Here is a 24,009-nt window from a genome sequence, read left to right on the forward strand (position 1 = left end):
AGATTGTCTGAAGCTCATCCCATGCTGGTCAGTGGTAGGGTTTCTCTCCTGTATGAATTCACTGGTGAGTTTCTCTCCTGTATGAATGTGCTGGTGTGTCTTTAAATTGAATGAAATATTTCCTCCACTGTCTTTAAGGCTTCTCTCCTGTATGAATGTGCTGGTGTCTCTGTAAGATTCTATACATTTATGACATATCAGATTTTGCAAATACAGTACCGTTTGTGATACAAAAGTGTCCAGAAAAAGAGTGTATATACATTTGACATAGAAACTGTACATTGGAGGAGGTTGGGTGGGTGGGGTGGGGTTGGGTGGGTGGATGGGGGCTGTACATTGGAGGTGGGGGGGGGGGGGTTGGGTAGGGGGGGACACACACATTGTACACTGTACATTGGAATACTGACAAAGCCATGACTGAGTTGTCCTTACAGTAGAGGAGTGAAGTGTCATGTTTATTAGTCACATCCCTGTGAAGGAGGAGTGACGTGTCATGTTGCATGATGCTAGTAGTACAGTAACTAGTATATTGGTGCATCCTAGGGTTAAATGCTACAGTATGCTAACTATTTGGAAAAATAACTGTTCAAAACTGTTCTCTTGGCTTTGTTTTGTTCATAGTAGTAACGCTGCCGAGCCATACTGTACATGGTGACTGCTTGGTTTGACTGGCAATGGCCGCCGAGCCATACTGTACATGGTGACTGCTTGGCTTAAGTAAAAAAAAAAAAAAAAAAATTAATAACTTTTTTTTTTTTTTAATAACTTTTTTTTTGGCATCCCCTATTATTTTACCCACATGACGCCACTGATGCATACATACTTTACAACAAAAAACGTACACCAATTCAACAAATAAAGTCGGTCATCTGTCACTCTCACAGAGCAGAAATTATTATCTTTTTTTTTTACCACAAATCACAAATTACACCATTTCAGTCACATCATCCAGAAAAATGCCAACAGCGCCTTTCAGTTATAGGGCTTATCTCCTGTATGAATGTGCTGGTGACTCTCTTTAAATCTCCAGATTGACTGAAGCTCTTCTCTCTCCTGTATGAATGCGCTGGTGTCTCTTTAAGTGTCCAGAGGTCTTGAAGCCTTCCCCACACTGGTCACAGTGGTAAGGCTTCTCTCCTGTATGAATGCGCTGGTGTGTCAGTAAGTTTCCAGACTGACTGAAGCCTTCCCCACACTGGTCACAGTGGTACGGCTTCTCTCCTGTATGAATGCGCTGGTGTATCTTTAAGTCTCCAGGGGTCCTGAAGCTCTTCTGACACTGGTCACAGTTATAGGGCTTCTCTCCTGTATGAATGCGCTGGTGTTTCTTTAAGGCTCCAGACTGACTGAAGCGCGATCCACACTGGTCACAGTAGTAAGGCTTCTCTCCTGTATGAATGCGCTGGTGAACCTTTAAGACGTAATATCTACTGAAGCTCTTCTCACATTGGTCACAGTAGTAAGGCTTCTCTCCTGTATGAATACGCTGGTGTGTATTTAAGTTGGACTTCTTGATGAAGCGCGATCCACACTGGTCACAGTAGTAAGGCTTCTCTCCTGTATGAATACGCTGGTGTGTATTTAAGTTGGACTTCTTGATGAAGCTCTTCTCACACTGGTCACAGTGGTAAGGCTTCTCTCCTGTATGAATGCGCTGGTGTATCTTTAATTCTCCAGAGGTCTTGAAGCGCGATCCACACTGGTCACAGTAGTAAGGCTTCTCTCCTGTATGAATGCGCTGGTGAACCTTTAAGACGTAATATCTACTGAAGCTCTTCTCACACTGGTCACAGTTGTAAGGCTTCTCTCCTGTATGAATGCGCTGGTGTATCTTTAATTCTCCAGAGGTCTTGAAGCGCGATCCACACTGGTCACAGTGGTAAGGCTTCTCTCCTGTATGAATGCGCTGGTGTATCTTTAATTCTCCAGAGGTCTTGAAGCGCGATCCACACTGGTCACAGTAGTAAGGCTTCTCTCCTGTATGAATGCGCTGGTGAACCTTTAAGACGTAATATCTACTGAAGCTCTTCTCACATTGGTCACAGTAGTAAGGCTTCTCTCCTGTATGAATGCGCTGGTGAACCTTTAAGACGTAATATCTACTGAAGCTCTTCTCACATTGGTCACAGTAGTAAGGCTTCTCTCCTGTATGAATACGCTGGTGTGTCTTTAAGTTGGACTTCTTGATGAAGCTCTTTCCACACTGGTTTGACTTGTTCATATCTCTGCTTGTCGTTGGGGAGCAATGCAGAAATTGTACCTGGAGAAGAGAGAAGTACACCAATGAAATCCATGTATTGATTCGCCAAAGAGTAGCCTATTGATCAATAGTTTGTAATATGTGTATCAGATCAAGATCATGAATTAAGATCACTTTTTTTCTGTTTCTTTCAAGTCTTATAGTATCCAGCATATTGCCACCCTCCCAGCACCAAGACAACTGTTGGCATTGCAGCCTTGATGCTGCTCGTTAATCCTGCTGTTGTAGCCTATATTGTGAAGAGAGTGAATGTAATATTTAATTGTGAAGAGAATTACGTCGCTGCAGATGCTAGCAGTTAGCTGACCATTATTATAGTAAAATCACATGTTCACCTTCTTCATACTTTGTACCCTTTAACCTCCGTCGGACCGCTCAGGCTAAAGAGGTTAATTAACTAGAAGCAATTTAAAAGTAAAGTAAAATTAGGCATTGTATCGCACTTTAATATTCGTGTACTCCAGACCCCGCAGAATGTTTCTCAGTGGACCAGTTCCAGGCATACCGTTTATCCAGATGCACAGCATTGTAATATTGTGAAGAGAGTGAATGAAATATTTAATTGTGAAGAGAATTACGTCGCTGCAGATGCTAGCAGTTAGCTGACCATTATTATAGTAAAATCACATGTTCACCTTCTTCATACTTTGTACCCTTTAACCTCCGTCGGACCGCTCAGGCTAAAGAGGTTAATTAACTAGAAGCCATTTAAAAGTAAAGTAAAATGAGGCATTAGGCATCTGTCACTCAAAGTGCTTATGGGCTTATGTCTTCAATAGACTCACAGGAATTGTGTAAAGTTGCCCAAATAGTGCTAGGAATAGCAATGCAGGTCCCCTTTAAACAACTCCCAATGTAATTTTCTTCCCCATCTTACCACTGACAATCTCTTGAGCGGGATTTCCAAGAGTCTTGTCTGTAGTTTAGCTCCACTCTTCTCTCCAAGCTCCTCATAACCTTGGATTACAAACCAGTCTGTGTCCTTCTCTGAAACAGAGAACCGTCGTATTTGTATTTGTTTATTAAAAATTATCCCCATTAGCTGATGCCAATGGCACCAGCTAGTCTTCCTGGGGTCCGAAGTCCCACATATACACATACAAATATACATATATACGCACACACATACACATACATACACACTATATACATACATACATATACACACACATATTCAGTATATAAACAAAACAACCTAACTTATTACAATCATACAAAAAAAGACATACAAAAAAACAATATTGCACATGAAAGATGAAGAGCTAATGCTTGCCTGTAAAGGGCAGCATTACCATCTTCAGCTTGTCACAGCTAAGAAAATAATAAGAACAAATAATTAAAAACAAAAATAAATAACCACCAATACTGCTCACTAGCCAAGTAATAACGCTAGTTAGCCAGCGCCAGCTAGGTATCAACGCCAGCTCACAGAACGATAGCCACGCTAGTTAGCCAGCGCCAGCTAGGTACTAACGCCAGCTCACAGAACGATAGCCACGCTAGTTAGCACCAGCTAGGTACTAACGCCAGCTCACAGAACGATAGCCACGCTAGTTAGCCAGCGCCAGCTAGGTACCAACGCCAGGTACCAACGCCAGCTCACAGAACGATAGCCACGCTAGTTAGCCAGCTAGGTACTAACGCCAGCTCACAGAACATTAGCCACGCTAGTTAGCCAGCCAGGTATAAACGCCAGCTCACAGAACGATAGCCACGCTAGTTAGCCAGCGCAAGCTAGGTACCAACGCCAGCTCACAGAACGATAGCCACGCTAGTTAGCCAGCGCCAGCTAGGTACCAACGCCAGCTCACAGAACGATAGCCACGCTAGTTAGCCAGCGCCAGCTAGGTACTAACGCCAGCTTACAGAACGATAGCCACGCTAGTTAGCCAGCCAGGTACCAACACCAGCTCACAGAACGATAGCCACGCTAGTTAGCCAGCGCTAGCTAGGTACTAACGCCAGCTCACAGAACGATAGCCACGCTAGTTAGCACCAGCTAGGTACTAACGCCAGCTCACAGAACGATAGCCACGCTAGTTAGCCAGTGCCAGCTAGGTACTAACGCTAGCTCACAGAACGATAGCCACGCTAGTTAGCCAGCTAGGTACTAACGCCAGCTCACAGAACGATAGCCACGCTAGTTAGCCAGCCAGGTACCAGCGCCAGCTCACAAAACGATAGCCACGCTAGTTAGCCAGCGCCAGCTAGGTACTAACGCCAGCTCACAGAACGATAGCCAAGCTAGTTAGCACCAGCTAGGTACTAATGCCAGCTCACAGAACGATAGCCACGCTAGTTAGCCAGCGCCAGCTAGGTACCAATGCCAGCTCACAGAACGATAGCCACGCTAGTTAGCCAGCTAGGTACTACCGCCAGCTCACAGAACGATAGCCACGCTAGTTAACAAGACAATAACCTCCTTCTCAACTCATCAAAAACCCAAGAACTCATCATAGATTTCAGACGCCAGCCAAACCCCAAAACCCCCATATCCATCTCCGGCAAACCCATAATCACCACAGATTCCTTCAAATTTCTCGGCACTCACATAAGCAATAATCTCAAATGGAAAACCAACACAGACCACATACACAAAAAAGCAAATCAAAGACTCTTCTTCCTCCGCCAGCTTAAGAAATACAGAGTCAATAAACATCTCTTGCTCCGTTTCTACCAGGCCATTATACAAAGCATCCTCACCTTCTCCATAACCGTTTGGTACAGCAATCTGGACACTCACTCAAAAAACAAACTACAAAGAATCATCAATAAATCCTCAAAAATAATCTGCACCCCCCTCCCTTCCCTCGAATCACTCCACCGCCAAATTACAATCAGGAGAGCCAGGAAAATCATCTCCGACCCCACTCACCCAGCACACCACATCTTCCAGCTGCTGCCCTCCGGGAGGCGCTACAGATCCCTGACCACCAAAACAACCCGGTTCAAAAACAGCTTCTTCCCCACTGCCATACGGACACTGAACTCCCTGTAGCACCCCCCCCCCCCCCTGCAGTACCCCCCGCAACCCCCCTTACCTCTGCTGACATGGACATGGACAAACTCACAAACTCTGAACTGTATCTATGTAATTGTGTTTTCTTTTTATGTACGCTGTAAGTGATGTTATATGTTCTATGTTTTTGTGGTTTTATGTTTTTATGTTGGAACTGCTATGAAACCTGCACTGAAACTAAATTCCACCAGCCTGGCTGTGTGGTCATTAAATAAATTGAATAAATTGAATTAGCAAGCCAGGTACCAACGCCAGCTCACAGAACGATAGTCACGCTAGTTAGCCAGCGCCAGCTAGGTACAAACGCCAGCTCACAGAACGATAGCCACGCTAGTTAGCCAGCGCCAGCTATGTACCAACGCCAGCTCACAGAACGATAGCCACGCTAGTTAGCCAGCGCCAGCTAGGTACCAACGCCAGCTCACAGAACGATAGCCACGCTAGTTAGCCAGCGCCAGCTAGGTACTAACGCCAGCTCACAGAACGATAGCCACGCTAGTTAGCCAGCGCCAGCTAGGTACCAACGCCAGCTCACAGAACGATAGCCACGCTAGTTAGCCAGCGCAAGCTAGGTACCAATGCCAGCTCACAGAACGATAGCCACGCTAGTTAGCCAGCGCCAGCTATCTACCAACGCCAGCTCACAGAACGATAGCCATGCTAGTTAGCCAGCGCCAGCTAGGTACCAACGCCAACTCACAGAACGATAGCCACGCTAGTTAGCCAGCGCCAGCTAGGTACTAACGCCAGCTCACAGAACGATAGCCACGCTAGTTAGCCAGCCAGGTACCAACGCCAGCTCACAGAACGATAGCCACGCTAGTTAGCCAGAGCCAGCTAGGTACTAACGCCAGCTCACAGAACGATAGCCACGCTAGTTAGCACCAGCTAGGTACTAACGCCAGCTCACAGAACGATAGCCACGCTAGTTAGCCAGCGCCAGCTAGGTACCAACACCAGCTCACAGAACGATAGCCACGCTAGTTAGCCAGCTAGGTACTAACGCCAGCTCACAGAACGATAGCCACGCTAGTTAGCAAGCCAGGTACCAACGCCAGCTCACAGAACGATAGTCATGCTAGTTAGCCAGCGCCAGCTAGGTACAAACGCCAGCTCACAGAACGATAGCCACGCTAGTTAGCCAGCGCCAGCTATGTACCAACGCCAGCTCACAGAACGATAGCCACGCTAGTTAGCCAGCGCCAGCTAGGTACCAACGCCAGCTTACAGAACGATAGCCACGCTAGTTAGCCAGCGCCAGCTAGGTACTAACACCAGCTCAAAGAACAATAGCCACGCTAGTTAGCCAGCTAGGTACCAACGCCAGCTCACAGAATGATAGCCACGCTAGTTAGCCAGCGCCAGCTAGGTACTAACGCCAGCTCACAGAACGATAGCCACGCTAGTTAGCCAGCCAGGTACCAACGCCAGCTCACAGAACGATAGCCAGTTAGCCAGCACCTGCGAAATCGAATGCCAAACTGATGATATCAGGAGCCATCAGTAGCTAGATAACATTAGACAACGCCGCATGCATTAATAAACTAAAGTGAATAGTTCGTTGACTGGGTCATTTCGTTTAATGCTTCAGTTATGTTGAAAGAGGAGCTCCAAGCTGCTCATACACTAGACTCTTGCCGTAATGGTTTGTTGACGTGGGTCTGTGAGGAGGAGGAGGGGCAAGGCGTGCACTGCTGCAGCAGATTTAGGAGTCTGATCTGACGGTCACAGAGCTGAGGGAGCGCGCCCAGTTAGCTGTAGAAATCCATAGATTAGCTGCACCGTTATATAAGTCGCAGGGTCGAAAAATTGGGAAAATGGGGGGGGGGGGGGAATCGGCTTATAGTCCGAAAATATCGGTATATGAAAACTCAGGCTTAGAGGCGTGGATGCTGTTATTGTAGAATGTGACTGTATTTAAGACAAGCCTTTTATTTACCGATAGCCATAAGAGTTCCCTATGCATACTGTTTATGTCCGTTGTTATGGGGCAATGTAAGACTAGTCTGGCAGCTCTGTTCTGGATAATTTGTAGTTTCCTCTGTGCACTGTCAGATGCAGAGGACCAAACAGGTGAGCAGTAGTCCAGGTGGCTTAAAACGAATGACTTAACGACCTGTCCCAGAATATGTGGTGGAACATAAGGACGGCATTTTCTTGCCATATAAATGCCATTACCCATTTTCTTAGCCACTGTGTCAATGTGCTCTACCCATGTCAGTCGACTATCTATTATGACTCCCAGTAATTTAACCTTATCAACCTGTTGTATGGGTTCACCAGACAAGTGCAGACTCAGTGTAGGATTGGCTAATAGTTTGTGACTGGTTCCTATGATAATTGATTTGGTCTTTGAGATGTTTAATACCAGCTTATTTAGTTGTATCCAATTAGTTACTGCATATAACTCTGTAGATAAAACGTTGTGTACTGTAGATCACCACTAGTGTTTGCAGCATAATACAGTGTGGAATCGACCGCGTACATTTGTATACTTGCTTTACACAAAGCAGATGGTAAGTCATTTGTGAATATAGAGTACAGGAGTGGTCCAAGACAGCTGCCCTGTGTCAAGCCACAATCTAGCCCTTTGCAGTTAGACACATGCTGCCATTGTAATACACTTTGTCTTGTAACATCTTGGAAATCTATGTTGAGGAAAATACTAAATCTATGTTGAGGAAAATACTAAATCGATGTTGAGGAAAATACTATATGTTGAGGAAAATACTATATGTTGGGGAAAATACTATATCCATGTTGGAGAAAATACTACAGATGTAGTGAAGATGTCCCCGTTCTCTCAGTTAGTTTACTATGTGTACAGATGTAGTGAAGATGTCTCAGTTCTCTCAGTTAGTTTACGATGTGCTGCAATCAAACTACAAAAAAGCAAGCTTACAGAAACAAGTATCTTATAATGATGTCACAATAATATTACTTAAGAGGGCTAGATGGTGTAGTGCAAGTAAGATGTTTGTGGCTGCAGGACTTCCATCCCAAGCTGTCTTAAGAAATCTTATGTAGAAATGTATTTGCCGGGTAAATGACTGTAAATGAGATCATCTTGGTTTTGTCCTTCAATCCCAGGAAACACTGAGACAGTTGTCTTTATGTAAGACTCTGCATTTTCTTTTCTTATCTTTTAAACTATGTTTTTATGGTGCTTTTATATGTAATTTATTCTATGTATCGTCTTTTATATGGACCCTGAGTCCCTAATAAAATGTAGATTGATTGATATCCATGAGGTGTTTAGGAATGATAGAAATTAAGAACAAAATTACTTTAAAGAATGTAAGGAATGTAAATTAAGTGGTAAAATGATCACCTCTGGCGAGCTCGTCTATGTCCAGCAGACCATCCTTGTTGCCACGGGTGATGGGAAGCGTGTGGACGTCTGGACAATCCATTAGGGGTTTCTCTAGACGTTGACACAAAGATGCCCAAAACAAAATTCATCATGGTGGGCACAGTGGATTATTTGCCAAACAAACTAAAGGCTAACTTACAGCAGGTTAAGAGAAAAAGATACCTTTGTGTCATGGTTCATAATGTACCGACAATGGCCTACATCTGCCAAACTTTCTTCTAGTACTGTACTTGTGCTGTATAATGACAGCTAATCTAATCTAAATGAGGGAAACCTCCACTTCCTAACAAGTTGAAATAAAGGTTTGAAACGGAAAAAGGAAAAGTTAGTTTTAGGCTAGAGCGTAAGGTAGCCTCCTAGCTAGAGCTGCCGCGATAACCGCATTACCGCGGTATCGCTGTTGCATCACGCTCACCGCAGAGTTAGGCTGAATACCGCGTCACCGCTGTTTTTTATCATAATAATAAAGTTGGCTTGCGGCTTTGCAGATATACCCTACTCGGTTCCAAGCGACCCTATTGGGTAGAAGTGGTACCAGAAAAGTCATGTGAAACATTGCAGACCACTGACTGGTCAGAAGAGAGACGCGTCACAGTTTGGAGGCTCTGAACAAAAACAGAACGCCGCCATCTTTACTGCCTCGCTAAGGATGCATTTCATTCAGGATTTGTTTGCGACAGAACCAAGTGCAATAAACAAAAAAGAATGGATTCACTGTGTATTCTGCCTTATTTATTGATGAAACAAAACCGACATCAACCCAATTTACCACCGAGCGGAGAGTTTAGTGTCACAACAAGATCGGTGATGTGTTAAGTTTGTTGTTGTTATTAGCCTAATACTACCGTCAGCCGATATACACGAGAGGTAACGTTAAACCCGGGTTGCTTGGTAGAATACACAATGAGAGGTAACGTTAGCTTTGGCAGAATAGACGCAACGAGAGTATGGTTAATGTTGTGATTGATTGATTGATTTAAACTGTGTTAAACTCTGGCTTGCTGCAAGCCCTCGGACATGGCTAATTGGCTATGCCCACGGAGCTTTCAGTGTACACAAGCGAGCGGCACCGCCTGCATCCCCACACGGAGACAAACGGAGTAGTACCTGGCTGCAGTGGAAAAGGAACGAAGTACCAGGTGCCTAAAGCGGGTCGAGTCGAGTAGGTACTATGCAGTGGGAAAGCGCCATTAGACTAGAGGCAGGCTATAAGAGTAGACTACTAAAAAAAAAAAAAATGCATTCAAACTTTTTTTTTTGTGCGCACTGTGCGGTAATAACCGCGGCGGTAGGAAATATTTCGCAAATGTGTGCGGTAAGGAAAATATCAATACCGCGGCAGCTCTACTCCTAGCTCTCCAAACCATGCAACATAAAGTATGTACTGATCACAGACAGGTAGGATAGTTCTATGTATTGATCACAGTGCTTTACAGCAAGTAGAGTGAAAATCTATTTATTGTGGTCCCTCGACCATAGCAGCTTCCAATAATAAAATACAATACATTTAGTATAGAAAAAAATAAGACGACTAAAATAAAGATTACTATATACAGTTCTAAAAAGTGTGCAGTGCAATACGATAATATTAGCTTAGAATAAAATAAGATGACTAGAATAAAGAATACTATACAGCAGGGCTGTACAGTGCGACATATATGTCGCACGTGTGACACTGACGTCAGTCTGTGCGATGAATGGATTGACTTCAGTAGCACTGGTGCGATAGCCCGTGGCGCAAGCACAAAAAAAAAGAAGAAAAGTGTGAGGGTAAATTGAATGGACCACGGCGCCACGCTATCCACTTGGTACTTGTAGTCTTGTGCGATTAAAAACAATGTCCGTCTCGCGTAGAGTCCATATATCAAACACCAAATCCCATAATCCCTAGCGAACAATATCCACGCGAGCTGCGAGCTCAATGTACAGTGACTGGGTGACTTCGACAAGATGAAGCGCTTTTTTAAGGTATTAAATCCAACAAAAGAAGTACAAGATCAAAACCCCAAATGAGCCCGAGAGGGACCACCGTTAATAGAAACGAGACAAAAGGAGAAGATTAACAAGATGTACAGATATAACGCAGAGTGGAAAAATGATTTTCCGTGGCAAATTTTTTATGAGGAAGCGCAGCTATTATTATTCTGTCACTGGTGCCGGGAGGCTCCGGAAAAGATCAGATCAGAGAATCCCTATGTCGTGGGTAACAATATCCTAAAAAGGGATAACATTAATAAACACAATACGTCCCATCGACACATTCTTGCCCGGGATGCCTTCAACGCTAAACAAAACCCTGAGCGGGCCGGGACGCGTGTTGCTTTCTAACAACGGAGGAGTGCAAGAATTAGGGGTGGACGGTATGGTCTAAAATGTATATCACGGTATAATTTGAAGCATAGACGGTAACGGTATATATCACGGTATCAGTGTTTCTGTTAGAATAATTTTTTTTGCCTGATAGGCAGGCTATATAAAGAATGACATCCTCAAGGCATGTAGATTTATAATATTTTAACTTAAAACTAGGCTACTTTTGCGTATAAAGTCATTATATTCCAAATAAAATAAGTCCCGAGTCGAGACTCCTGCTCCCATTGCAAACAGCGGGGCTGGATTTGGCTAGAAGCATATGTAGCTGCAGAGCCGCAGAGCGAATTGAATTGAATAAGAATTGAGACAAAGGTGCCACTCATCCTCAGCTTTAAGAATTGACAATTGTGTCAACAAATTGACACATGTGTCAACAAATTGACACATGTGTCAACAAATTGACACACAAAATGCTTAGAGACGATGGGGGTCAGAACGGCGCAAGGGTGGGGGGGCGCTGTTTGACGGGCCTGTGACCAGACCTGAAAGAGCCACTGGCTCTGCGGCTCTGCAGCTGCATGCTATTCGCAAATCCACTGCTGCACGCCTTCCTCCCGGCTCCCGCTGCTGCCGTCGTTATCATAACACTACACACATATCGTAATGTTTACAGCAAACTGTAGTTGATCACCAGGTATGTTTTATTAACGTAGAATAATTCATATAAGAAAAACGATAGGGAAATATCTTACCTTTCTCCACTGGTTAAAAATGCCAGGAACTGAAATTGAAACTTGCTGTGCGCCGTGGTGATATGTGTTTATTATGAAATGACAATTGCGTGTTGACACGCCCACTGCGCGAAGCCTCCTAAATAACTTTTTCCAGTTTGCACATATCTATTATCTATGACTAATTCTATCTATTTTTAGGGGCAAATGCGATTGAAATAGTCGCGCTGTGGTTACATGACGTCATTGCTATTTTAGAGCTGCTCTACCGGTTAAACGGTATAGTCAAAATCCATACCGTAGAGCAAATTAATACCGTTTATACCGTCCACCCCTAGCAAGAATGTGACAATTTGACCATGTGACCGCGGCAGCGCGAGAGAGCGGCAGTGCGGAAATAGGCTGTCTATTGCCATTCTCTAAGACAAACTCTAACCTTAACCAGCTCCTTAACAGCGCCTAAACTTAACCGTTCTAACCTTAACCAACTCCGAAACAATGCCTAACCTTAACCTTAACCATGCCTAACCTTAACCTTAACCATAGAAAGAATATTGCCATTCTCTAAGACAAACTCTAACCTTAACCAGCTCCTTAACAGCGCCTAAACTTAACCGTTCTAACCTTAACCAACTCCGAAACAATGCCTAACCTTAACCATGCCTAACCTTAACCGGCGAAAGAATACATGTTAAAAAAAAATTGATGGGATTCGAACTTGTCAACAACGGACCGCAGGACCGCTGCGCTGCCAGGTGAACTGAGCTTCGAATGAAAATCATGGCGGATTAGGGCTACATAATGCCGCAAGCTCTGCGGTTGCCGCGCCTGCCGCGGGGCGTGTCGCAGCCAATCAGGGAAAACGCGGAAGCAACGGCAGCACTGCTCCGCTGTTAATAAGCAATAGGCGGCCGGGACACCGGCACCCTCTTGCACTCGCTGACTAAACAGGCGACCAGAGTGGATGATGCTGATCTCCGCGAGGTAAAGCTTAAGATGAATGTGGCATATTGCATCGCCAAGGAATAAATGCTGTTCACTAAATTTAAGCCGCTAATTTTACTCTGTAAAAAGAACGGAGCCGATATAACTCCATCGTATGGCTACTTAAATTCCCCTCCGGGATCAATAAAGTATTAATTATCTATCTATCTAATAACGAGACAATATGCAAATAAGGTAATAATAATAATAATAATTCATTTTATTTATAAAGCACTTTTCATTCATGCAGAGTTCCTTGTACTTCTGATTAATGCAATAGTGTGTGTGTGTGTGTGGATTTGAAAAAGTGGCCAGCAGACATGATGCTGGAACTGTGACACGTGTGCAGTGCACACACACACACACGAATAATTATAATAATAATTATTTATTTATTTGGTTCCACAAATATGTACAGGTGTGTGTATGCATTATATCTATTTGTTATGTTGGTTTCTAGGTGTTTCTAGGTTGGTTTCTAGCTTTCCCTGTAATCTGAGTCCTGCACCAGCGCTGCCTGGTCTCGGACTGCTTCATATCGGTTATATGGTTATGTCCTTGTTCTTTTTGTTTTACATTATGGGCAAATAAAGAAAGAATTTGTCTGAAAGCATTTCTTGTTAAAGTTTGGATTTTGTGTGCCCTGTATGCAAGATTCATGTCCCTTGCCAGTCACATACCTATTTAAGTAATGAACTGCACTACTTGTGGTTGTTTTTAGAGATTTTAGAGACGTTTTATACTCGTGCTACAAGATTTTGGCCTGTGCTACAAAACTATCAACCTCTGTAGCACCAGTGCTATGTGCAAAAAAAGTTAACGTACAGCCCTGTAATACAGTTCTAAAAAATTGTGCAGTGCAGATCAGGATGTAGATATTCTAAAAATTGAGGTTGTACACATAAAACAGTTCAGTGGATAGTATAATGAGAAAAAGAATAGACCCACACACTACACCATCCCCTTAATTTGGAATGTCAAAAAATGGACAAATCAATAAGACATTAACCTTTTTATTTTCCATTTAAAAACTAAATAGAATGCAGGTACAAAAATACAAACAAATCACACTACCTACTGTATAACCCTAATCCCCTCACCCTATACATCCCAACCCCAGTCCACACCCTCATCCACTACCCAACCCCTCATCCACCACCACACTTCCCAGGCAACACTGATGTTAATTATCCTCACCACTGTCATCGGAGTCATCAGCCCATATGTAGCCCTCTCCTCAGTTTCCTTAGAAACCTTTGCACAGTGTTTCATAACAATTTTCTCAAGCCTAGTAATAGACACAATATTTATGACACTGGGAATACATTCCCTGAGGTCCATAGATGTCCCTAGATACCAAGAACATGCAAATGGCCTTGTAGAAGTGGAGCAATCTTCCATTTACTTAGGTGTGTATTTTTAGGCGGATTTTCAGAGATTAAGAGGTAAAGAGGTTCAAATCGGATCGGATCTGATTAAGATTAAAGATTTTGAACTACTGGGCACTGAACATGGAGACCAATCGCAAATCGATCGGCACTTTCTCGGCCGAGCTACAGTAATTTTTCCCGCACCTACTCCCCAAACTCTGCATGCACAGATTGATAAACCTAGACATCTGGACAATCCCGAGACTCCGTGGGCAATCTGCGCATGCGCATGGGGAGTAGGTGCTGAGAAAGTGATTATAGCTCAGCCCAGAAAGTTCCGATCGACTTGGATTGGTCTCTCCATGTTCAGGAAACTCAAAGTAAACATAAATTGTACTTACAGATGTTGTGGTGTCCACAGTCTGATGTCTGTTTCCACAAGAAGAAAGTCTTGGTCCAGTAGAGTTCTGCCACAGAGAGTTTCACACTGTAAACACACAAAGCGTTTGTTGAATAATCCAGGAATTTATGTGGAGTGTATCGAGGCTTGTGTTGATGACGTGTGTGGTGACGTTGAACCTCACGTGCCGGTCGTACCACGTGACTGATTCAGGACATTTGGCACGCGATTCAAGATATAAGGGGCAACGAAGCGCAATAGTCTCCTATGACTAGGGTTGGGTACGACGCAAAAATTCGACGTCGTTGAGCAGCCCTACTACTCAATATTGGACTTATTGTACCAAAGACAGGATATTTTCACTTGATAAGATTTCTTTTTTTTGCAGTGTAAAATATGCAGCTACCTGGGCCTCCAGAGCACTTCTAGTGTCAGCGGACACACCAAAAACATCCTAGCAAATCTCGAACAATTCTAAGGTAGTTTTAAGTTATTTCTCCGGCAGCGTGCGCTAATATGGATTCCGGCGGCACGTGCGCACAAATATGGATTCCGGCAGAGCGCGTGCAGCACCGTAGGGTTTCACGATACCAACATTTTAGTTTCGATACTATACCAATATTAAGTTCGATACTTTTCGATACTTTCTCAAAATCAGGGAAACACTCTCAGATGTCATTATTGTTCTTTATTTTAAAACACAACAATGACGAGAATAAATAAATTAAAAGCAATGGCGTTCAAAATGCTGGGGAACTTTTTTTGCACTCAAAACAGTTGCTGTACAAGGTTTCTGAACCCAGCTTTCTCAACTGTATATATATTGGAACTTGGTCCACACAGATGAACTCTGCGACTGCCCTGTTGAGCCTTTTATCATCTTTGGACTAATTTGTGTACTTTATATGCTGCTCAAAAAAACCTGGGAGGTTAGGTTGCTTCTGAGTGGGGGGAGTCACTCTGTGAGCCAAATGCAGTAGACTTCTGTAGTTAAAAAAATTCAAGGGGTAGAAAAAGTATGGTTGTATTATTATACATTTGTCATAGCAGAGGGCCTAATTAGTTTGAGATACCATAAGTTACCTAGAAAATATTTTGATGAGTGAGACTGATATAGCCTATTAGTGTTGTCAAAAATATCGAAGTATCGATACTGAATATTTAAAACGGCTTCGATACTCATTTCCCGAAGTACCGATACTTTCTGCAGTATCGGTACCAGCTGGCTTGCTCCCGCAAGTTGTTGACAGACAGACGCGCTGCCAGAGCCTTGCCCTTCCGCCTCCTCCTCCTCCTCGCTCAGAGCAACAGACACAAGCTGCTGCAGCCTCCTCCCCCTCACAGCCGGGCAGCGCAGCCCTGTCTTCAGTTTGTAAACAACGCTATTATTAGCTAACGTTAGCTGTCGTTCCTCCGTTAGCTTAATGCTAGCTAGCTGGCCACCTATTACTTCATGGAAACGGAGTAACGTCAAGCCGAGCCCACTACACCAGTACACGCATGAACTCGACACAACTACCCCGTTTCCAACGTTAGGTCGAGCGGAGCCGGAGCCCATCCTACACTAGTACACGCATGAACTCGACACAACTACCCCGTTTCAAACGTTAGGTCGAGCGGAGCCGGAGCCCATCCTACACCAGTACACGCATGAACTCGACACAACGTTACCCCGCCTCCATGAAGTGTCCAATTAGCAGCAATGTTGTTGAAAATGTAACGTTAATAAATGCTCCGAGCATAGCTCCGGAGAAATCTCTCTCTCTCTCTCTCTCTCTCTGATCTAAAGATAAACAAAGGGTTTTAAAAGTGTATTTATCTTCTCGTATAGTACCAGAGAGAAGCTGAGGAGAATCAACCAGCAACAAAAGCTAAATTTGTTAAAAAAAAAAAAAAAAAAATATTATAATAATAAAAAAAATATATTATAAAATGTTTTTTTTTGGTATCGAAAGTATCGATACTTTTCAAGGTATCGTATCGAAGTCGAAATTCCAGTATCGTGACAACACTATAGCCTATCATAATCTAGAACTAGGTTATGTCATATTGTAGGCTGTTTAACAAAAATAAAATAGATTTCCGTTATCTTTATACAGTATGTATGAACCATTAACACATTAACTGCCACGCTTATACCCATCAATGTTTGATCACTGCCACCAGTCTAAGCCTATGGAGATGTTTACCTTCTTTGCAGGGCTATAACTTTTTAAATTGTATTGCTAAATTGACATTACTATGGCCCATTCAACATCGATTATCTATCGTTCAGGATGTAGGAACGTTTTACTTTTTCATTCACACATTCATACGAAAATACCGTCTAAAGTATAAATATGTTTTTATCGTTGTCTGCAGTAATTCCTAGAACGTGAGATATAGGCATAAATACATATATAGATTATCAAATGCCGTTTGGTTCCGATCCACACTATATTAAAAATTTCAACTGTACATGGTCCTAAACGTTATGACTGATCATGCACAGGTGAACGGGGGGGGGGGGGTCGTTTATAATTCCGTGATCGTCGTTAAATGCTTCATGTAGTATGGGTGATATTTAGATCAGAGCAGTTTGCATGGATAATAATTAGAGCTGGGCATAAATTAAATTTTTTAATCTAGATTAATCTACCTGCAATTGATCTAGATTAATCTAGATTAAAATGGCTCAAAAAGAAAAGAAAAAAGTCTGCCAAATGCATTCAAAATGTGTGTTCTACCCAAATAATGACCAGAGGAGGAGATTTATCCTCTCCTCTTCATCTGAGGAGTCACTAGCTGTTCTATCTCCTTGTTCAACAGCATGAACATGTCTCTTCTTTTTGTAATTTCCAGCGTTTCTTTTAAAACCAGATTTATCGTAATTTTCTGTGCCCTTCCTTTGATGCCATTAACATTGTTACACTGATATTGACAGCTCTCTCCAGTGTCAAATCACTCTCTGTCAGTAGTTTCTTCTGTGCACCTTCATTTCTTAATCCACACAAAACCTGTCTCTCAATGTGTCTTTTAGTGAATCTCTGAATTCACAATGCTGCTGACTGGTTGCTCACACACAGACTGCTGTAGAAGCAGGTTTCTCAACAAATTCAGTGCAAGCTCAGTGTAACGGTTCCATGAATGAAGAGAACACCGAACAGCTACTACAGTCTCAGGTCCACATCCAAGAGAACACTGAACAGCTACTACAGTCTCAGGTCCACATCCAAAAGAACACTGAGCAGCTACTACAGTCTCAGGTCCACATCCAAGAGAACACTGAACAGCTACTGTCTCAGGTCCACATCCAAGAGAACACTGAACAGCTACAGTCTCAGGTCCACATCCAAGAGAACACTGAACAGCTACTACAGTCTCAGGTCCACATCCAAGAGAACACTGAACAGCTACTACAGTCTCAGGTCCACATCCAAGAGAACACTGAACAGCTACTGTCTCAGGTCCACATCCAAGAGAACACTGAACAGCTACAGTCTCAGGTCCACATCCAAGAGAACACTGAACAGCTACTACAGTCGGAGTACAGCTCAATACACACAATTGTTAAGAAGATGCAGACCAGAGAAAGACGTGTCTTGTTTACATCAGGGTCTCCCATTTTCATTTCATATTGCTCCACATTGTCATCAAACGGTCCAATATTTCCAATAACCCAAGCCATTTCTGTTGTAAACACTCACGATAGTCCAGTCGATCCTTCCTTTAGTGTGTAAAGTGGATTTCCTCCTCTTGTAGATGTTTTCAAGTGCCGCCAGATTAACGTGAGCTAACATGCTAACATCAGGGTCTCCCATTTTCATTTCATATTGCTCCACATTGTCATCAAACGGTCCAATATTTCCAATAACCCAAGCCATTTCTGTTGTAAACACTCACGATAGTCCAGTCGATCCTTCCTTTAGTGTGTAAAGTGGATTTCCTCCTCTTGTAGATGTTTTCAAGTGCCGCCCGATTAACGTGAGCTAACATGCTAACTCGCTAAGCTAACGTTAATAATGTAAACAAAGCTCTCAACGGACTTCTTCTTTTTTGCATTGCGCAGATTCAGACGTCCTCATCGCCGAATTGTGTTATATCCTGAGGACTTCTTAACCTCACCTGTATAACAATGATTACGGGACCACTAAAGTTACTTTAGTTTAACACATTATTCTGACTACAGCTCCGGTACATTCTATTATATGTTGTACCACTGTATTGCACATCGTTGCGGGCAAGACCACCCGCATTTCATTGTATACCTGTATGCCGTGACAATTAAAACTCTTGACTTGACTTGATGCAATCACTTCCGGGCACCACAGCTGTGAACTACGGCAAGTATTTAAGGACAATACAGACCCAACGTTGAGAAAAAGATTAACGGTGTCAATTATATTATCGTGCGATACTAGTCTCGCGTTAATGCAGCACGTTAACGCCGTTAATGGCCCAGCTCTAATAATAATAAACAAAAACGCTGAAAGTCACGGCAGCCTCCTCTTACCGTTGGGCGATGACACTGGAGCAAAAAGATCCCAGTTATTTGATGGGGATAGAGTAGATCCATTTGCGGTTTGTATAATACTAATACACGCCCAAATCATGTAGATCATAGGTGTCAAACTCACGGCCCCAACATTTTTTTTTAACATTAATATTGGGTTAAAAAATAGCAGTGTTAAAAATAATTGTGGGTTAATGCGTTAATAAAGCTTTAACTTTGACAGCCTTAGTTATTACACATTCTTACACATACATGTATGTTGAACATCTGAGGTATTGATGAAGTAACAAAGGAAAAAAGCCAAAAGCACTTACTCCTCAGACATTCTTTGACAATTTTACAGCCCAAAATACAAAAAAGATCCAGGCAGAATAGGTAAAGGGTTGAAGAAATATTGTCTGAACTGTCAGATGCAAACTGGCTGTGTGACATAACCGAGCATCTCGCTCAATTGAATAAGAAGCTGTAGGGACGCAAACAAGTCCCACCCAAAACTTTACCAATATAGTTGTGAACTGAGACAACCCTTATTTTGTTATTTTTGAGTACAGTTACAGTTGTGTGTTCATGCAGACACATAATAGCAATTTCATTACGAATTGAAAATGGGGGACCCTGATGTAAACAAGTCGAAAGTCTTTCTCTGGTCTGCATCCCCTTAACAATTGTGTGTATTGAGCTGTACTGTACTGTACCCATTCTGCAATCTGTTCATTAAAGTTAATTAAACTATCTTCCATTAGTTGGATGTATGGCCTCTGCAAGGTTGTGTGCAGCCATTTGTTTTTGTAACATCTGCTACATCTGTCCCACGTGTTCTTTGCAGCTCACAGTTGTTAGTTCTGCCCCTCTTGACTGTGACAAAAAGGTTTTGAACAAACTTAATGTCATAGCTTGTATTTGATGATATTCTTCTTTGTTATTTACTTGAATGGTTTGATCATTGATTGATGGAGTAATATGGGGGTCTGATAAACTAAAATTATTTGTTAAAATAACTAGGGATGCACGATAATTATGATTATGATAATTATGATGCACGATATCAGCAATTATGACGTCATCCCGATAACGTTATTGATAGCTCCGATAACATATAATACATTTTTTGGTTAAAAGAAATCCGGTGTGGGTGGATTTGGATGAAGGGCGCTTGTTTTTATTATAGCATCCTCCCGTTTTGCCAGTACTGTGGTAAAACTGATAGCGTGTGGTTTAGGAACAGGGAGTTTTTCACAAATCGAGCGCTCCCTTTCTTGGCTGTGACGTAGTCACGTTACATTCGGAGACAGACAGTCGATCTGCCAATTACGTCCCACGGCTTGCACCCACCTCTTCTTCTTACCACCAATCGGAAGCTCTCGTTAGTTTATTTACCTCCGGATTGTCAGCCATTACTCTACTCGGAGCTAACGTTATCTCCCCGCCAGCCACATTGACAAGTACCAGCGCTTATACATTACTGGCAAATGTCTTGTTGCACTTGTGGCAACGAGCGTTGTCAGCATCGACTTTAGTAAAATAGACCCAGACTTTTGAACATTTCGTTCTCTCCGCCATTATGAGAGCAGAGCTGTCTGTACTGAGTCGGCAGCGCAGCACCCGTGTGAGTGAGTGTGTGTGTGTGTGTGTGTGAGTGAGTGTGTGTGTGGGAGGGAGCCCGCTCGCAGGCAGAGACAGAGGCAGGAGAGATAATAGACAACAGCCAACAAGATTAGTTTGCGACGTTTAAATTCCTCAAAAAAAAACTCCATAATTTCTCGAGTACCGATAGCAGTACCGATGATGTCGGAGCTTATAAATACTAAAAAAATAAAAAAAAATTGATAAGAAAAATATATATATATATATATATACAGTTAAAAAATATCGGTTATCGGTATCGGCTTGAGGAGCATAAAGTTATCGGTATCGGTGTCAAAAAATCAATATCATGCATCCCTAAAAATAACATAAGCTAACATATATTTTTACATCTATGCAAATGCATATGCAATATGTATAACTTGAATAAGTAATAAATACAGAAACAACATGTTTAACAATATGTAAATGAGTAGCTACATTTATTTTACATTACATTAACATTTATACGGTCTTTGGCCCTTTGAGGGCAACCATAATGCTGATGTGGCCCTCTGTGAAAATGAGTTTGACACCCCTGATGTAGATTATTGAGTTATGGCAGCGATCCATATCCACGGTGTGTGTCTTGAGTCCCGCGACGATATACGAGTGGCCGGACGGATTTAGGAGACTCACCGAGATCCAACCGGCATATCCGGTTTGGCAACTCGCCGATCATCCACCAGGTGGCAGTATTGAAGCGTTGCAGAGTTGTGCTGAGTCCCACAGCATCAGACAAGGCTCCGTGAGTGAAATATGAATACAATGGCGAAAATATGAAATATGATCAAAATAACATCGTACGCCGTGATCTGGCAGAATTCGCATGAACTTGAAACCCGTTGTACGACGTTTTTTGGCGCAGAAAGTGTTAACACTTTGAGCGCCAGAGGTTAATTCCGTATTAGTCCCTTGAATGCCCATGGCCACTTCAATGTTAACATTAATATCGCCTAATCTATGTTTTAAATTATGTGTCTAATCTGCCCGTCGCTTATCAAAGACTCATTTTCCAGTCAACATTGTCGTGGCAGATTGTTTTTTTTATCGCTTCATTTCCGTTTGATAGCATTTTGAAAATCACTTGTTTTCACGGAAAAAACTCATAATAAGCGCCTTTACTGGAATATTCTAGAACGTTGTCATTTTTCGGCCTATTTATGAATCGTTTTCAAATAAACGCTAGATGATCGATAGTATATGTGTACGCATGCACGCTCGTGCCGGCAGTTGAAAATCGATTCTCCTATTTCCTGACCGCGAGCAGAGTCAAACAGCCTATCACCATAATCACATAAAAGCTTATATTATATCCATGAAAACGGGTCTGATTATCCTAATACTGATAACATAGATGCCTTACCTGAGATCAGATGGTATCCAAATGGATTATTCCAATTCCTGATCGCCATTCGAAAAAAGCACTCATTTGATTGATCCACCGAGTATAGTGTAAACACATAATCCCGATTCCCCGCTGCTCTAAGGCTCCAGATTGAACTCCCATTCACTTTCATTGTGACGGGGTCCTCTCCCGAACTCCTTTGATTCTCTCATAAACAGGCGTAGTCGAAAGATCTCGTTGGTGGGTTTTTTATTTCCCGCCTCCCAAAAGTGCAGAGGTGATATAGTTTTACAAAAAATGTGAAAAGTGAAAGTAACGTAAAACAAAATACCCTATACTTACTATATCTAACAAAAGTGGAAAAAGAGAAAACAAATAAACAAAACACAATATACTTAACACTACACAAAGTCTAAATACACAATATACACTACTACTTCCACTACAAGCAATACCAACACGTTTTACTAGGGATCCTGGTTACCTTCACTGTAACTCAGTCCATTCAAGACTGACGTCCCTGGGCCAAAGCAGCCCTCTTGTATCCAATAGCCCCTCCCACTAGGCTTTAAACAGGATGTACATTTTATTATTCTTTTTAACACATTAAACCAATTCCTACACACAAAATATATATCCTCCACTATATCCACTATACTTCCAACTGTTTTAAATTACAGATAACCAAGTAAACAGTACAATACAATCATATCGCTCACGTGACGATTACCTTGCGTCAACCCCTCCCATTTAACCTGGCGGATATGTGTGCTTCTGCTTGGCCAACACGTCAATCTAGGAGTGCAGAGCGAAGCGAATGCATCATGACTGTGAGTAATAAATGTGATGTGATGAATAAATGTCTTGCTGTATGAACGTCATTCTGCTATAACAACGGAAACGGAATGAAATGATTGTGCGCATTCGGACATCCTACGAAAGCTGACAGGAGGGAATGTTTGGTGTGTGTGTGTGTGTGTTGCTCCGCGGCATATGGCGTGTGTGCGTTCCCATGTGCGCTGTCCACATGAAACGCACCACATTACATTATACGGTTATGGTATATGGAAAGACAGACAATGAGTGTGTGTGTATGTACAGTATGCGCACTGCCCGCAAAGTCAGTGATGGAGCCGCACCCAAATCCAAAAGGGTGATTTACCATCTGGGAGACGATAGGGGGCGCTTTTTTCACATCTGAGCGCCGGGGGTGCCTGGATCTCCAACGGTAGAGTCGCTTGATGCAATATGATTTCAGATCGCTAATATAAAAAAAAAATTAAAACGAATATTCGCGGGTGTGGGCATTCAACCCGCGGGGGGTAAACCCGAGAAATCTCGGGCGTGGCATCCAAAGTGTTAATGGGCAATTGTCAAATGTCTCTGTATAAATCACGTTTGTGACTAAGCCATAGAGATGCTGTGTTTACTAGCTTTCAGCACGGCAGTTTAGGCTATTATTAGGCATTTCAATTTATTTTCTAGCATTGTGGACATTTTCGAATGCTCCTATAAGGAACTGTAGTCACGGGGGCCGGCATGGCTCGTCCGGCGAGTGTTGGCATCGACGGCATGACCACAGCACTGACAGGCGCTACTGCGGCACGCGACACCGGCCACCACAACCATCGACAATCGCAGTGAGGATCTCCGTCGACCGGCGCCGGCTGGCTAGCTCCGGCTAGAACCATAGCTCGCCAGCAATACAGGCCAACGCCAGCCGAGTTCGCCCCCCGTGCAAAATGTGCTGGCCGGCCAACGCTGGTCAACAAAGATCCTCACCGCGACTGCCGAGGATGGTTATGATAACCAACTAGTCGCGGTGAGGATCTTTGTTGATTGACGTTGGTTGGCTAGCACACCCCGCATGGAGCGAACTCGGCCAACGTTAGCCCATATAGCCAGCGAGCTACAACTCTAGTCAGAGCTGGCCGGCCGGCGTCGGTCGACGGAGATCCTCACTGCGACTGCCGATGGCCACGACAACCGGCGCCGCGGTGGCTCCTGTCGGCGCTGCGGTCGCGCCACCGATGCCAACGTTCGTTGGACGAGCCATGCCAGCTCTTGTCTCAACTAGAGTTTGTTGTTGTTCATTC

The 24,009-nt window shown here is 43.1% G+C and overlaps 1 protein-coding gene across 2 annotated transcripts in view; it reads right to left on the reverse strand.

Moving 5' to 3' along the window:
- The window catches only part of LOC311247543 (uncharacterized protein), a 90,935-nt gene that overhangs the window by 64,547 nt on the left and 2,379 nt on the right, over positions 1-24,009 (reverse strand). The window contains exon 2 of one of the 2 annotated variants that reach the window (XM_084337902.1): positions 14,452-14,537. The exons of the other annotated variant lie outside the window; for it this stretch is intronic. The gene's annotated coding sequence lies outside the window, so the exon portion shown is untranslated. The remainder of the gene's footprint in view (positions 1-14,451; positions 14,538-24,009) is intronic. 2 annotated transcript variants of the gene reach the window in all.

Source organism: Notolepis coatsorum, assembly GCF_963971535.1.
Source record: "Notolepis coatsorum genome assembly, chromosome: 2".
Lineage (NCBI taxonomy): Eukaryota > Metazoa > Chordata > Actinopteri > Aulopiformes > Paralepididae > Notolepis > Notolepis coatsorum.